Raw genomic sequence first — 14921 nt, 5'->3', positions numbered from 1 at the left:
CGTTAGTAACCATCATTAGATCTGAACTGAAACTTATGCGTTGTACGTTTAAATATCGTCTATGTTTAGATCTATGTACAGATTCGGTATGAATATATTTTATAACAAATTTATTATTATACCAATTTAAATTAACATTAATTAAATGGTGTAATTGAATTACCGCATTTTATCTTATGCGTGTACTATTCATTAATTAAGTTCGTAATAAAGTTTTGCAATACAAACACGAGTAGGATTTGAAAATTTTGTATTTTACAAATATCGATAGATTATTAATATTTATAAGATATTTCTGTTTGACACGTTAAAAATTTCGAATAACATTAAGAATGAGTTCAACCTGGTTTGAAATATTGCCATCAAGATGATCTTTATGATCTTTGCAAACCTGTTGTTATATGTTACATTATACATGTATATTACTGTACTATAATACTTCATAGTAACTGTTATACTATACTAATATATTATTCCATTGGATTTACTGAAATGTTACACTTAGTTGATTACAATATTATGAATACAATAAAAGATTAGTCTGTAAAAGATATAAATATTATTTAGTAACTTTCCTATTAGCTGTTTTTGGTTTTCAATTAATAATTGTGACGATATTTGAGCGACATAAGTACAAACTACATGTATATTGTATGTATATATTTTTCATCATTCTAAAACTTAAAACTTAGAAACTAGGGAAACTCAAAAACAGACTAATCATAATTAATACGTTCATATACAGCATGTAAAAAGAAATATTTTGTATTATTGTAAAATAATAATAGAAAATATTATTTGTTGAATATAGAAAATAATTATTATTTTACAATTTTATTATTGGACCATGTTTTTCATACCTTTAGGAATCTAGAGCAAAAAGAAACAATAATGTGTGGTGATTGTGTGTGTGTGTGTGTGTGTGTGTGTGTGTGTGTGTGTGTGTGAGTACAATATATAAATATTATTAAAAATGATTACATCACAAATGGTTGCGAACGAACAGTCACATAGCATATTATTCACTAACATATAAGATGCTTATATTTAATATAGAAAATAAAAGAAAGAACAATCCTTACACGTTGTTTAGACATCATTTCAGGTGTATGCAATGGTGGGTGTTCTTACATATTATATTATATGATGTGTTACTAAACTGTTATTGAATTTTAAAAACGGTTTCATTACTTGTTTCATCACTTAATTTCAAGAAAATTTAAATATAATTTAACTATAGCCGTTAATGTTTTAAGTTCTCAAGTGTTAACAGTATATGAGTTATTATACATCATAAAAATGCATGATAATTTTATTTATCATTTTCTTTCTCACCATATGTTATCAAAAATATTGAAATTATTTATATCTATATAATATAGGTACGTAGGTACATAAGTACACTTAAACAAAAATTGTAATCGAATAAACGTATTCAAATATACAAGAATTGAAAAAAAAAATAGTGGTCAAGTGAGTAACGCTCTACTGTATAGTAGGTCACTATAATTGATGTATTAAATTTGAATCCAAAGATAGGTATTATTGTGTACGAAAACAATTCTGAACGAAGATAATTAAATTTATCATCCTAGGATTCAATTTCCGGTGGTTGGTATAAAAGGTGATTTATGTTTTAATAGCCTGAATACACCAAACATTTAAGTTATTTTATAGTTATTGTTAGCCAAAATTATAGGAAATCATGTATTAAATTTTCAACTCATAGCTACTTATACAAAACTTTTTATGAATTAAACCTACAAAATAATTTGAAAATACTCATGATTTTGACGAATTTTTGTCAATATTTGAATTGAATTTCAAATGCTAAAAAAAAAAAATTATGCTTATGTATTCTTATAATTTTTGAATCACCATATTACTATAAGACTAACTTATAAGGAACGTAGTATTAAATTTTAAGTATTTTGACTTGGTCAAAAACATTTTATCAATATTTATATAAAAAGAAAAAACATGAAAAAAAAAACATGAATATTTCAAATGCCTTTAAATAGCATTAAAATAAGTGAAATATTTTGAAAGTTAAATTATGTAAAAAAAATTTCAATCTAAATTACTGGTGGAATTTTCAAGTATCTACGACTTATACTTTTTGAATAATAACAAATATTTAAAGTCGTTTTAGGATAAATCGTTATCGTTACACAATTTCGTAAAAATTTAAACGCACTTAGAATTTTTCTTTTAATGATGCTTCGAGTTTTCTCTATAGATATTTAAGGAACACTTATGAAAAACTTAGTGTTGATTTTTTAACCTTAAATATAAACACAAAAATTTATGATTGTATGATTCTCAAACCCAACTCTGAGGAATAAAGTTCACAAGTTTTTAATATTTATTTCCGAATAGTCCCATATAGATTTATTTAGCTTTAGCTATTTGAAACCTCAAAGTTGAAGATTGAAGCGTTTTTTCAACTACAAAGTAGAAATGTGTACAAGAGGTTATTATACACAAAAAAAGTATTACTCATTCTAAAATAAATACATTCAACATTACTCAGCTTTTTCAGAGCCGATTAAAAAAAAAAAACTTTCATACGAGTTAAGAAATAAAAAGTTAATTAAAATAAATGTCCAAAATAATAACTGTTTATAATTTTTTAAACATCAAGATAACAGGTATGGGATAATACTATCATAAATGTAATACGGAAACAATGTTAGGTTATTGACTGATTGGTGAGTACATTATGCAAACACAATGACTTAGTGTATTTCATATTTATAATAGGTGAAGTTTCTGATTTACTTTTTAATTCATTAATGTTCGTGTAGGTAATCCAATTAAATTTACACTTTAATAGTCAATAGTTTTGTGTATATTATATAATATTATTTTATCAATTGAGTTTTGAAATAACTACAATTAAATATAGTTTTTATATTTTATAACGATATCATATTGTACCCTTAAATATTTTTTGATATTTTATTTTTGATTTTCTATAATCTGGTTAACAATATTGATAACTCATAAGTTACAATGTTTGGAATAAATATAATAAAAAATAATACTCGGTATATAATATATAATATATATATTTTTTTTATGAATTTACTATTTATTTACAAAATAAACACATTGATGAAAATGACACTTTACACAATATTTAGTTGGTGAACAATGATATATAATAATCATTCATAGGTATAACGACTAAAATACCATCACGATCGTCGATAAAATTGATAATGATTGAGCGTGGACTTAAGTCTTTATACGTCTTGTACAGTGCTGGTTTATAAGCCGGCGCCGAGTAGGAAGGTGCAAGGTAGAAATTATTAGTATGCTGGTTTGTAGGCTGGTTTATAGGCTGGTGCTGGGTAAGCTGGGGCAGCGTAAGCTGGTGCGGAGTAAGCTGGCTTGTAGGCAGCTGGGGCGGAGTTCTTGACTTCGGCGTTGAAACCGTTGTAGTCGTCAGCGGTGTATTCGACAGTGCGGGTGGAACCGTCGGCTTCCAAAAGGCTGTAAGATCCTTTAACGTAGCCGTTGCCATCGCTGTATTCGGATTGACTCTTGACGTCGTAGGTGTGTGGGTCGTTTACGCTGTACTCAAAGTTGTACGGCGTTGGTGGGTATGAGGGTTCTGGGGCGTAAGCTTTTGGTGCCGAATAAGCAACAGGCTTATAAGCGACGGGTGCGGCGTATTGGGCGAGAGCGGTGGCCACGCAGGCGGCAAAAATGATCATCTGAAAAAAAACGAAATTTACTTAAAAATTATGGTATAAAAAATATAACTATATTCTCTCTTTTTCTTTTTTGTATATTGACTAGCAAAACACAAATACAATAATATAATATTATTATTATAAAAGTAGTATGTGTTTATGTTTGGTCCGTATAAAATAGTTTCGGATCGATGATATTAATATATATAAATACACATACCTTGACGGCCATTTTATATTTTCGTGTTTGATAGTTTTTGAACTATGTTTTATAAGTACTATTTGCAGGAACGTTGTGTGTGACTGATACAGTTCTCTTTAGATTCTCCGTATTTATGTTGAATCGTAATTGTGATTTCAGCCCTTCCAATCACCTTATTTGTTAAACATTGTATATTACATTATGTTTTACCATAATATATTACAGAACCGGTTATGTAATATTATGTTGCATTTTTCTTTTCGTACATTCAACACGGATGGTTACCGCCCTTATGCTAAAAAAACCTTTCCAATTAATCCATATGCTGTACTGCTATGTGACATTTTGGAGCAATTTTACCGATTTAAAACATGATTTTTTTCTTAATTCAAACGTCAATTGTAGAGGTTTGTACATAGTTTTTTTTTTTATATTATATACACTGACTACTGATTATAGGTACTCATCTTTCAACACTAATGACTACTTATTGTGTTTTTATTATAATATTATATTATGTATTAAATTGTTATAATGTGTATTGAAGTAAACGAATTTAAGTAAAACGAAGTATTATTATTATATTTTTTTTAATCAATACGATTTGCTATTCTGACTGAACATAGAATTTTAGTATTGTAATGATTAAGTATAATAAAAATCATTTTTAATAATTTATTATATATTTTTTTATTATTAATTATGTCTTTAAGTACCTAACTGTATATCAAACAATAATTACGTTAAAAAAAGTTTTAATAGCGTAATTCATTATTTTATTAATAATGTGTAATATATTATATAATATGGCGTGTAGTTAATATTATATGTATGGGTACTTGAACATTATTGTTTAATTTTTTTTTAAGTCTTGTAGTTGGTTATAATTAGTTAGTGCATAAACATGTATCTACGTAGTTATACTAAATTAATTGTTTACGCTTGTCGTCTAAACTATTAAGTATAATGTTGTGTTCACATAAGTGCGAATTTTGAACTTATAATTGAATATTGTACCTATAATATGTAAAAGATGGAGAAAACAACTATCTACAATGGTTATTTTCCAATAAATGTTGAGCCTAAAATTTCAATTTTCACGGTCTTAATACAGTATTTATGTTTTATTATTTCTAATAATTAAAAAATAACAATTTATTTAAATAATTTTGATATATTAAGGGGTATATTCTTTATACAACGCAGATGATTTAGTTTAATAAAATATGTGGCTATTAAATATATTATATTAGATCTTTTTTTTATATATATTTTAATTATATAAGACTAGTGTGAGTCGTGAATAACAATAATAACCAGAATTTATCATAATATAGTGATAAAATTAAAACCAATTATTGCTTTGATTAATTAGTTTTTTTTGTTTAAAATGTTTAAATAAACGTATATAACTACATCACATAAATGTTTGGTATGTACTATGTATATTACACTGCAGAAGTAATAAATGGGTACACTAGTGAATAATGAAAAATTAACATCATCAGCACTTTAGATATTTGATATAATATAATATACAATATGCATTTGAATATCTTACAAAATATGAATGCATAATAATATGTAATCATGTAAGCAATTTAATTTATATATACAATGTAGAAACACTGGTTACTGATATTATAATTTTAACAGATTAACATACGCGATAATTAATACAATGAATATTGGTAATGTTATAACTCTAGGGCTAAAAACTTATAGGAGTTCCCATGTTTTTTATTAATTATTCAATACATAGCTAAGTGATATAGAAATTTGTGTCATAGTACTGGAAGTTTAAAGTGATCATTTTTATTTAGTATATTTCTTATATTTGTCTATTTTTCCTCTAGAAGTGCATATTTTGTTAAAACAATTTTAAACAATATTTAACATAGAGAAAAATATTTTATATATACTATACACTATTTAATATACATTTTTTGAAAAAGAAATTTGAAAAAAATATGTAAAAATTATTAAATAATCTATTGACCGCGTATTTCCCAATTATGTGTGTATGTGATGTAAACCGAAAAAAAAGATTAAAGGATATGCCAAATACGATCAGTTGACGTCAATTCATCTGTTCGTATCGTGTGTGTTTTCATCTTGAGTTAATAATATAGTTTATACTTGTAATATTCTAGACTAGGTAATTTTTTTTTTTGGTAAAAATTTAATTAAAAATGCATTTAGAAAAATGCCAAATTCAATAATAAATAAATTTATAATTTTTGGCTTTTTAATAAAAAATAAAATATTTTTAAAAGTATATTTTAGCATTTTCGCATATTTTTAGAACAAATATTATGATAATACATTTTTGAGGGCATAGAAACAAGCATATTATATGCATGGTTTTTAGAGCATAAATTCTTTGGCTCTTGTTATAACGAATACGTTTTAAGTATTAATAGATGAAATTATTTATACACACAGGAAACATACAGGGTAGTATATAACACGACTACTCGAAAGTTAAGAAAGATATAATATACTTTAAGTACGATGGAAACATAAAAAAAAAGTACAATTATATAAAGAGTTATTATAATTGTAACCATTGTTTATTATTTTATCAAAATATTCAAACAAATTATTTATTTCATATTTTCGTTAAAATTTGATAAATTGTATCAGATGTACATCTATCAAAATAAAATTATACACTTATACGAGTATTATAATAAATAAACTAATTTATGTAAATTTAAATTAAGTGAGTTTTTCAAAAGTGTAGAAACAACTCAATAAAATCTATAAATAAGTTTTTATGATTGTATATAGGGTAATGAAACTTTGAAACCTTTGTCGGTTGAGTTAAGCAGGGCAAACATTGCAATGCAACATATAAAATGCCTAGACAAATTTCCTCGTACAGTCGTACCGCTTTTAAGGGATTAGCATCTAAAGTAAAGGCTCATAATATTATATACTAATATACTTACTAGTTTCCCATTTAATCTAAATATCATATTGATCCTACTGATTTTTTTTTTATATTTTTAAACGTGTGTGGAACTAGATTACTTATTCCTACACGTTTGACCTCGGATAACTACCAAATAAACACAAGTTCACATAAGTAAGTAAGTACTTATCCTAATGTACCTATAACAATTCATTAAGGTAATTAAATCATATTTTATTTATCTTATATAATTTAAATACTTAAAATACTAAATATAATGTAATTTTATCGAGTATAAAATTCGTATTTTGGGTTATTATTTTATATTCCATAGTATTATAGAATACAAATATTTATAGTGTATATTAATTAAACGTTACTTTCAATACTGTTTTGATACTCTTTCACATACTCCTGTCAAGTAATCTTTAATTTGCAAAATAAAAAATAAAACATAAAATATAAAATGTAAAACTATAATATAATTTATGTCTTAATATTAATTGCTTGTTATATACATAATGTGTTATAGAATATATTTTAAAAAGGAGATTGAATATTTTTATTGATATATAATATTTTCTGTATGGAGCATATTATATATTTTCAAGATTATTAAACATTTATCCTAGCTATCCATCTTTATAAATAATTACATAATTATTAATATAAATAAATATTAACGGGCTCTCATCAATTATGCATTTAGAATAAGAAGCTATAAGAAGTTTCACATTAGGTCGACGGCATTTCAACCTACTGAGTTGGGTGTGTTTACATGTATGCATTTTTGTTCATTTTGCGTAAGAATATTGCGTGGCGTATATACTTAAATATTGCTTTGACATGATCTTCTATGCATATCTATATGTATTGATGTATGGTTGCAGTTATTTTATTATATGCATTTATTAACCTATTTCTATTACGTAAAATCGTTTTAATTTACATTTAATTTTGTCTCTCTCGTTAAAATCCGATCTCGCCACGGCAATATATATTGTGTTCAATCAAACAGAATCACAGATATTTACACATTATGTTAATATTTAATTAACAGATCTAGGTATATAATATTATTATCACGTCAATACGTTGTTGCCCGTAGTGGATGAATACCGACATAAAATTACGTGTGTTGTAATGTAATAGTTACGATGATACCTCTGTCGATTCGAAACGTTCATTATAATTATATTCGTGTATAATATTGTTTTTTTTTATCCGAACACAATTATTAGATAATATGGGTAGTATGGGTACATATAATATGTATAATGATACGTATACACTACGTATTTGTATCATATCATACAGAATAGTTTTAGGCGATTAACGAGGCCTGTCTGTAAAACCATCGTCTATCCATAACTGTAACCTTTCTAAAACAAATGACTGTCATACAATGACGACAGATTTCGTAAACTTTATTGTTTCGGTTTTCTTTTTAGACCGCCTACGCTGATGGGTACACCTCTATAACGTAATTATTATTATTATTATTATATTATATGCATATGTGCCTATAATATGTGTATCGCAACAGGAGACCGTTTAACGTGGTATTTTTCTCCGACCGACCGATGCAAATCGTCAATGACTCTACATGACGTGTGTATCAGAAGAGAAAAAAAATGCGAAACAATACGATTTTCTATTATATTTATTTGGGTAGGAAAAAAACAGAAGTAACAAATTAATCAATAATATGTAAACCATAAAAAAAATATAAAAAAATGAGGAAGACTTAAAAAATAAATAAACGATAAATAATAATAATTGTTTTGTTACTCGCACGTAAAAATTTGTACGTAGCGGACAAAACCATGTAACAATAATGGTACAAGATTACACTTATTATATGCGTACATAATATTAATGTTACGTATTATTATTATTATTATTATTATTATTATTCGATCGTTCGCCATTTATTTTAGGCGATGTCGATATAGTTATAGGTGAACAGTCGTTGCGAGGGATTCGTTAGTATGCAGGGGTCGGGTAAGCCGGAGCCACTGGGTAAGCCGAGGCAGATTGGTAAGCCGGGGCCGCAGAGTAAGCTGGAGCCTTGTAAGCCGGAGCTGCAGCGCCATACGACGGAGTGCCTTCCTTCTTGACTACAGCGTTGAAACCATATTCGTCGGCGGTGTATTCGACGATTCTTTTAGTTCCGTCAGCCTCGATTAGGCTGTAATAACCTTTGACGTTCTTTCCGTCACTGTATTCGGCTTGGCTCTTGACATCTCCGGTTTGGTAGTCGTTGACAGAGTATTCAAAGTTGTACGGCTTGGCTGGGTACTCGGGTTCTTGTGATTTGTACGGTGCCGGTGCGGAGTATGACGGAGAAGAGTAAGATGGTGCAGAGTAGGACGGCGCAGAATAAGATGGTGCAGAATAAGACGGTGCGGAATAAGACGGTGCAGAATACGACGGGGCAGAGTAAGACGGGGAAGAGTAAGCTGGGGCTTGTTTGTAAGACGGGGCTGGTTTGTAGACTGGAACTGCAGGTTTGTAGGCTGGAGCTGGGTTGTATGAAGGAGTTGATTTATAGGCTGGGGCTGGGCTGTACGATGGAGGAGCTGGTGTGTATGCCGAAGCTTGGTTGTATGACGGAGTCGACGGATACGATGAAGATGGGTATGATGGTACGGATATAGGTGTGACAGTGTTCACGGCCAATAATAGGCATGCCGAAACTGTAAAAATCTAAAACACGTGAACAATATTATTATTAATCAACTAAATTTTAGATTATTTCAGTTCATGTACATAAATATATTGTGTTTACTATATATTGGTATTAATTCTTAAGTTAAAAAGCTAAAAGTTATGTTTAAATATTATTATTATTATTATTATTATTATCAGTTTGATTTGAAAAAATACAACGGAGAACAATTAAAAACATATATTTCGTTTAATAACTAATTTTGTTTTAGTTGCCTACTGAAATTATATTTTAAAAACGTGTATTTTTTCTAAACTATTATCATTAGAAAATATAACAGCATTGACAAAAGACGTGAACAATCTTTGAGGTCGGATTTTTCATGCATATTAAATTGTATGCGCACTGCTCACACATTGTAGTCAGTTTTAAAAACCAATAATAAATTACCATCATTGCCGTCATGGTTTAATATTGTGTTGTAGATTTAATAAAAACAACTATTGAACATTGATTTTTCAAACATTAATATAGAGTATTTTACACGCCTCACGTTTTAGATAGCTTTAGACAATCCTACCAAACGAGAGTTTAATGCAAAACTTTAGACACTTTGGTATACTATTCCATTGGTAAATAAATCACAGTAGTACAAAATCAATAAAATATTTCATTTCACACTGCGACATATTATTATAACTATTGTTATTATGATTTTAAATTATCTATAAAATTGAAATATTTCTGTTATTATGTGATTTGATCATTTATGGATCGAGAACGAAATTCCTTTATTGGAAACCTAACGTAAATAAATGATGAGATCTCGTAATACTGTAGAGTATTTGTGTCACTTGGTTTATTTCTCTATGCAACCTCTTGCATAATACATATTTGCTAGTAAGATATCGAACGATTATGATATATATTTGTTTGAGAAGTTCTTAATACTTGGCTCAACTTTGATTGATTTGTAAACTATTTCTATAACTAGCTTTTCAGAACATAATAATAACTTAACATAACCTTCAAATAGGGTTAATATTAGAAAGCTTATTAAGTGCTACCTAATTTTGTAAAAAAAAAAATTCAAACAATGATAATCCCGTTTCCTATTAAAACACTATACCCTAACCTAACTTGAGTGATTAAATTTGCAATTTACTCATAATGTAAAAGTTATTATTATATGACTATATATTAATAATAAATTATACATTATATTATTAAGAACTGAACTAGATCTATTGTATCTACTCGACAATTATAATATAAAATGTAAATATATAATGAATAAAAAGTATTAATTCAAACATATGTAGGTACTATCACGACTGAATAATTTAAATTGAGTGAAATTTAAAAGTAAAAAATATATATATTCTATACTTATATATAAATGTAATACAAGTATGTATATATTGTAATAATTTACATATCACTATGATAGTTATAACGCTGAAAAGAATTTGATTTTGAAATGATGTACATTATAATTTTTTTGTAAAAAAAAAAAAAATAAAATAATTTTCATAAGAAAGTCTATAGGTACTTAAAAAGTAACATAATTGTGTATTTTTATAATTTTTCTGCGTTTTAAATGTTTGCATATACAAACTTAAATTCAACACATAACAGTTTTATTCTAATCGTGCTCTTTACTTTTAAATACGCGATTAATGAAATCTGTGAAATAAATCTATCTACGCGTAAATAATCTGACGGTATTAAAAAGAGTATAGTATGACACACGCGAGCTTGCTGTTATTACGGAAGCCATTATCATTTGTAACCGTTAAGTCAGACATGTTTTGTTTTGAAATAATATGCTTTGGAAAATTCGCTTTAAAAACACTTTAAACAAGACGAATACTATCTAATGACGTACACAAGAACCCGAACATGGTTCAGTGCGATAGATTGAATTCAAAGTAGTGATGATATCGACATCGATCTCTTCGTTAAACCAATCGAATATTATATGAAAATGAATTTTTTTCAATACATAGTATCCGTATAATGATAACCCGCCAAACAATCATTATAGGTACCTAGCCACTATATCTACATCAAAAAGTCAACGATAATATTGTTATAATAATAATAATAATAATAGTAATGATATATTTTATTTTATTTCTATACCGATATTATACTCACTGTGAACGCCATGATTTGTTTGGTTTCTGTGTTCGGACCAGTTCACGGTACTTCGTCAGATGGGACAATATCACGTCGGCCACGCGGTTTTCGGTTTATATAGGTTTAAAGTTGGGGACCTCACGTTTCGGATCGGGCGCGGCGTGGGGGTACCTCTGTACAATGCGCGACATGCACACGTCATATTATGGGTACACATACATAACGTCGTCGTGTGTAATGCCGCCGCCGCGCGGGCTACACAGACCGCAGCCACAGCCCTCGGGGCCGCCAGCCAGAGGGGACGGTACCGACGTCCGGGCGGCCGTAATAATGATTGTAAATAATACATAACAACGATTACATTATATCTTTGCGATATGTTGCAGCTAGACGCACATTATCTGTATAATATTATACTAAGTAATATAATAATGTATAATATGATATATATATAATATAATATAGTGTAGGATAGTAATAATAGCAAAGCCGATGACGTGTTGAGCGTAGTGAGCGTGCGAAAAAAAATATATACCAATAATACCATAGTATATTATCGTAATTGAATTATTATTATTATTATTCTTTGACAAAAAAAAAAATATATATATTACACTATAAAGAATACGCGTGTGATACGCGATATTGTATACGCCAAGCGACTTTTGACGAAACAAATGTCAGTGCAGGTATTGTCGTCGACAATCGGGGTCAAGACCGTTCGGGTTATGGTAACCGCGAACCGAGAGCTTTGGGGCACCGACGATGTCGACAAGAGTACGACGGTATAGTATAATAATATAATATATTAGGTATATATAAGTATATACCGATATATTATGTTCTATACTTGTGTTTTCCGTAATCACCTGCAGCCGACCACCTCGAGTCACCAGATTTCATTTTGTAGTACCTCAACAACGTGCCGAAGGCATTTTTGTATAAGTCAATTTAATGACTAAGTCGTACACATTCGTACATTGCGTAGGTAGATAAATGATATTATACACACTATGATATACCACACTAAATGAGTTTAAATAGTGTTCTATACATACTTCGAAACAATCAAAATAACAATTTTTTTTTTGTATATTAAGCAAAATATGACTCATTTTTATATGATTCCCTGATACGAATTATTTTTATTTATAAGTGTATAATATAGCGTGGTCATTTTCATCGAGTCCACTTTTTAACCACCTTCTATAAACCATTCCACTTACAAACCTAGTTTAGTTTAAATTGAACTAAATTGCATGTATACGCTTTGGGTCTGTAGTAGCCTTGATGATTTTCATTTCATTTTTGATAATGAATCTAAATTTTGGAATTTATGCTTAGATTTTAGATATTATACACAATAAGTGCACTAATATTTTAATATACTCCCAAGTCTAAAGAATAATTAATTTTTACTTAAAAGAAAGAAATAATTCAATATTTATCATAAGTCATAAGTATATTGTATTATTAAGTATAGAAAAACTTATTGTGTTCAATCAATTTAACTTAAATTAAGATTATAATAAATAACTCTGTTGTGCACTTTACTGACTTTAATGGCTGTTAAAATCATATTATTATTTATTACTTTTAGTGGCCTGAGCATTCGTGAAATAAACGACAATATTTGTTGGATGATTAAATGCAGTACATGCTGCATTAATAACTTTACTATGTATTGCAATACTAGATATTTAACAATATTAAAAATTATATCACAAGTATTGAATTTGGAGCACATTTAAGAATTAGTACTTACACGATTATACATACTAATGTTATAAGTTGTCGAGAAATTATTTTACTACATACTAGTCGCATACCAGAGATATCTAGGGAAAAAAAGGTCTAATCCTAGTTGCGGTCCAATTGATATTTGCCCACATCTTAATATTATTGTCGTTGCCCGTTCGATAATAACGACAGTCAGCAGTAATAACATAGATTTATGACATTACATAAAGCTAATGATCTATCTTAGTTGACAAGTTAGTTGGCCGTAGCCATTTTCTTCCAAAAACGAGATTCCGTTTTCCTCCAATAAATAAAATAATAAAATCATCATTCGTTATCAGAATTTTAAATTAAAAATAAAAGAAAAAATCGAATATTTAAAGTATAATTACAATATAATAATACACCGTACGCGCTGAATTTAGCAGGTGGCTAAAAAGAGAATTAATATTATAATAAAAAAGTATTCACGTCGATAAAAATGCATCAATCAATAAATAAAATAATAAATTAGTTAATAATAAGGGGTGGAAAAATATGATCCTAGCCATAGGTACTCTTTTTTTATAATACGGAATGCAACACTACAACACGTCAACACTGACTAAAATATTGAAGGAAAATAGACATAATTTTATTCAAAAATAATAAGAAAGAAAATGGAAACCAACCTTTTTTTTTTTGGAGGTGGAAAATGGACAGTGGAGGAAAACGGTCGTTTTTGGAGAAAAATGGTCCCGCCCAATTTGTTGACTGTTTAATAATGACAATAAAATGTAAACATTCAAAATACCAAGTATACGACTTTAGCCGTAGTTTTTCACCACTATAAGAATGTTTCACCGCTTACGGATTTAAATTTAAATTTTGTTCGAATTTTCCTTTTTTTCTAATGGCTAATGAAATGAAAACTATATGTAGTGAGAAAAGTTTATAATGTACAATTTTATATGACAATAATTTTTGATTAATGACATTTGGGCCACAATTCCACCTTAAAAGAACGTGGTCCGAAATCAGGAAGAAATGTTTTACTGCAGGACGCAACTAGTTGCCACCCAATTATTATGTGTCTACCATTATAATATAATGATATAATTATTTTGAAGTTTAATTTAAAACAGTTATTGTTTATAAATATGTTCTAACTTATACTAAAATAATTTATGTCAATCATTTGTATATTTTCCACATATTTGTGTAGGTAAAAACAGAAATATAAATATAATAATACTTTTAATACAAATAAAATTGGTTATTGATTGGTAATATCATTATACAACATGAGAATATATTTTAAATATCTCTAAAATTCAATTTATAACTTCATTATTTTGAATCTCGCCACAGTATCCAATTAAAGTAATAGAGAAAGAAACCCCGGAGCTTATACTTGAATACGCTTGACATTTTATTCAATTAAAAACTCTGTACGCTATTCATTGTGTAATAAACTAATATTTTTGTATCCATCAATTCAAGATTTAAATTCACCATGCATATAGTACTTATAAGTTACATTAATGATCTAATAATAGAACAAGAAAA

The 14921-nt window shown here is 27.9% G+C and overlaps 1 protein-coding gene and 1 pseudogene across 4 annotated transcripts in view; one reads left to right on the top strand and one right to left on the bottom strand.

Moving 5' to 3' along the window:
• Positions 1 to 14921, top strand: part of LOC114129135 (Kv channel-interacting protein 1-like) — a 390998-nt gene that overhangs the window by 98353 nt on the left and 277724 nt on the right. The window lies entirely within an intron of this gene.
• LOC114126110 (adhesive plaque matrix protein-like) lies at positions 3056 to 11799 on the bottom strand (annotated as a pseudogene).

This window comes from Aphis gossypii, chromosome 1 (assembly GCF_020184175.1).
Source record: "Aphis gossypii isolate Hap1 chromosome 1, ASM2018417v2, whole genome shotgun sequence".
Taxonomy (NCBI): Eukaryota; Metazoa; Arthropoda; class Insecta; order Hemiptera; family Aphididae; genus Aphis; species Aphis gossypii.
Note: the sequence above shows the minus strand (reverse complement) of the source record. Positions and strands in the feature narration are given on the sequence as shown.